The sequence below is a fragment of the Trachymyrmex cornetzi genome, unplaced genomic scaffold, assembly GCF_001594075.2.
Source record: "Trachymyrmex cornetzi isolate Tcor2-1 unplaced genomic scaffold, Tcor1.1 scaffold517, whole genome shotgun sequence".
In the NCBI taxonomy this organism is placed as follows: domain Eukaryota; kingdom Metazoa; phylum Arthropoda; class Insecta; order Hymenoptera; family Formicidae; genus Trachymyrmex; species Trachymyrmex cornetzi.
The window spans coordinates 49,990-53,770 of record NW_017299826.1 but is presented as its reverse complement, the minus strand read 5'-3'; the positions used below and the strand labels follow the sequence as shown (position 1 = coordinate 53,770).

The following is a 3,781-nucleotide window of genomic DNA, read 5'->3' as shown; positions in this document are numbered from 1 at the left end:
CGGAAAGATAACGAAGTTAAGATTCTTAAGTACCGGCGGCTCCAGCGACGCGTAGCGCAAAAATACGTTCTTGAACTCGATCTTGCCTTCCTGCGGCCATTCTGACTTGGGCTTTTTACCAGGAGTACTTTCGAGTGGAGGCTCGCTGTCCACTTTGCTGGAAAAAGATTGAAACAGAAAATATATTAACTGTTATTTTATTGTGTCACATTTTAAGAGAGATTGCTGCACGGACTTTTTCTCAGTCCCCTACGCCACACTATTATTTCATATGTACTACCCTTCATAAAATAAGTTTAATTGATAAATTTAATTGATAAATTTAAATAGATGTATGACCTAGAATTTAATGTTTTTCAAAATATCCGTGTATAGTTCGATCCGGGTGTATAAAAAATGCACGCGGCGTGGAGTAATAAATATCAAAGATATTAAAAAATTAGTTAAGTACTCGTATTCAAGGATGCGCTCCACCGAAGTCATTTGGTTCTCCAATTCTGCGCTCTGACGTATGCCTCACTGGAACATGCCGGTGAGACCGATACTCTGCGTGATCGCCAGGCCTACAAATCCGCCATCCATTGAACCTTGACTGTAGTTGTCTAGCACGAGAAAGCTCAGCATGACCAACGTGATGTACAGTACGCAGAAAACATCCAGCCAAAAACCGAAGGCGCGTGAGGTCGTGATAAAGATATACCATGCGGACGAATGAATATCCTGATAATTATCAAATTCCTTTGTGAGAATCGCTTCCGCCCCAAACGCGCGAATCGTCGATAATCCTTGAAGTGTCGCGCTCAGGTGAGCAAAGACCGGCGAACGTGCTAAGAGAAATTAGAAATTCCATTTAGTTTACCCAAAGAATTACAATTTATCGTAAATTCCATGAGATTAATGATTTGGTTTCTATCTGTGATGGAATTTATTTTAGTCTATCAAATACATTGTGTCGACTAGCAAAAGATGAGTTTACGATACTCACTGATGCCTTCAAGACGCTTGACGCTACGATTGGTGGCCAGATAGAAGATTCTCATGTAATAAAAGACAATACCAATTAGCACCGTGGGTATCAGCAGCCACACGTTCGCGGTGGCTACCACAATGATAATGCCCAGCAGCGCTATACCGATCTGAAGGCAGTCAATAAACGCAGCGGGCAGCATCTCATCCACCGTTCCCATGTCTTTGGAAAAGCGATCGAGTACACGTCCCGAAGTATTAGTGTTAAAAAATCGCATAGTGGCGCGACTGATGCTGCGAAACATGCGATTGTGCAAGCGCATTGAAGCCCTCATGCATGTTCAAAAAAACGTCCATGAACGGATAAGGGTGATGATGATTGTTAACACAATCAGCCCGCTGTAGATATAGATGCACTGCGTGCGGGTGAGAGGACTATTCGGATCTTCTACAACACCGTTGTCCGTTTGGCTCATCTATAAAATTATATAATTAATAATTCCTATATAATCAATATGCAGAAGAATCTGTAGAAACTTTCTTAAAGATTTTGTTTTATTCACGTTCTTAAAAATAAAACTTCTCTCTGTTGAAAATTTCATATTTTAATTTTAAGAAAAAATTCTGCTTTTACTTATGAAAATTAAATTACAAATTTGAACTTTTTCCACGATAATAATAATTGCTCATTCAAATTCTTTATGTATAATATTATAATCAAAACTGGCACAACCTTTAGAAACAATTTTGAGTAAAACTAGAATTTAAAATAATGTATTAACTAAATAATAAATATATTATTTATTGTACACATAGTGATGCACTTACATAGTTTTCCTCTATATTAATCCATTGAGCGAGAAAAAAGTCGCTGCCGCTAGCCGCAAATTGTGCTATTATACAAAGCATAGCCACTATGAATATAATGCACCAATTGCCGCCAGCACGAAAGTAATCCGTGTATACTTTACCGGAAACATTGCCTACCGTTCGTATTTCAGCCACCTGAAATTAACAATTAATATGTTGTGGTAATTTGGCATCAAAATATAAAATTATTCTTTATATTATTCTATACAATATATATATATATATATATATATGTATATATTTTATTCTATAAATTATTCTATGTATATATTTATATCATCATTGTAAAATTATTCCAATAATAAAAAAAATAGCACCCTCATCGTTTCTATACATGCATAATAAAAATCACAAGAAACTCGTTACTTAATTATTAATTTATTAATAGGAATACATTTTTAATATACTAAAATTTAGTTTATAGAAGAGGTAAAATGTGCCTGATGGAAAAATTTCGCTGAAATTATTCCATGTTTTGGAATACTTTTCAACAAAATTTCAGTATTTCAGAAAAATGTCAGTTTCATTTCAGTGATTTTTAGCTGAAAAATCAATTTTTAGCAAAATTTCAGTAAAAATTTCAGAGACATTTCAGCAAAACTTTTAGAGAAATTTCAATTAAATTTCAATGATTTTTCGTACGTTAGCTGAAAAATTCTCTTTCAATGAAATTTCAGCAAATTTTTCGCTAAAATATTCCAAAACGTGGAATAATTTCAGTGAAACTTTTTCTCCAGGGATCTTAACTAATATTTAATGTGTGTGGCTATAATAACTTAATACACTTTCTTATAATTATCCTAAATCCTAGTTAAATAAAATACGTATCAGTAGTATCGTCACAAAATAAATCCGAATTATCTCAAGAGGCTCCTATTTCGACGTATCATTCGTCATGACAGTACTCAGCGATGAGATGCTGGTACGAGAATTACTGCTACTAACGGTGGTCGAGGCAGGTGGAGAGGATGTTTCATTCATTTTCGCTTGATTTTCCAACAACCGACCGAAGTCCACACCCATGCATCCCAGCTCGTCATAAATGCTGATGAACAGAAAATATGAAGCAATAGACGTGACGACGTTCTAAATATTTGCTTAAACTTGCAAATGTTCTAAAATTTTTCAAATATTCTAAAAATTCTGAAACTTGTTTTGTACGACTCGGACATTCGAACATTTCGTCCCAATATTGATATTTAGTTTTTTTCTATAAAAAAAAAGTAATAATTCTGGGTCTGTTAAAAGAACTTAAAATAAAATCATTTTGCAATATTATTGGGTAGATAAGTTAAATAAATATCAATACAATGAAGTAATGGCTTAATTCGAAAAATCAATAAGACATGACAAAAGCATAAAAGTCAACGCTAGTTATTATTGCGATTGTTTTCAACAATTTTTACATCAAAATATATACGTTTCGACCATCATCAGGTCATCTTCAGTAATATTTAAAAAGAAATAAACATTGGTAAGATTTTCTTCCTTAATTTTACTAACATTATCTTAACGCTAACAAATTCTTAACTGTTCGCTGCAAAACTTAAACGGTGAAAACCATGCTTAGAAGCTCCTTAGACGTTCCATGAACTCCATAACACATTCCTGTGTTTCCATTCCTCGACATTTATTCATTATACATATTGATTTCAGTCATCGTCCACTTCTACTGCAAATATTTCCAATAATCTCTATAAGTTCTTTATTTTAAAAAACTAATTCTCTCGTTTAAGTAATAATCGTGGTCAACTATTGTATGGAAGTCACAAATGTGTGAAATAGCATTGCAAGCGTCAATATTGATCGAAGTCATTCACATATATAATTATCACATACATTGCTACACTAATTATCGCATACCTTGCGGAAAGTAGGTCATGATTAAGATTAAACTGTTATAATAGGCAGTTATCACGTACACCTTCTCGGCCGTTATCTTATA

At 33.9% G+C, this 3,781-nt stretch overlaps 1 pseudogene; it reads right to left on the bottom strand.

The window, feature by feature from the left end:
* LOC108765734 (probable multidrug resistance-associated protein lethal(2)03659) overlaps positions 1-3,781 on the bottom strand; it is a 16,736-nt pseudogene that overhangs the window by 3,217 nt on the left and 9,738 nt on the right.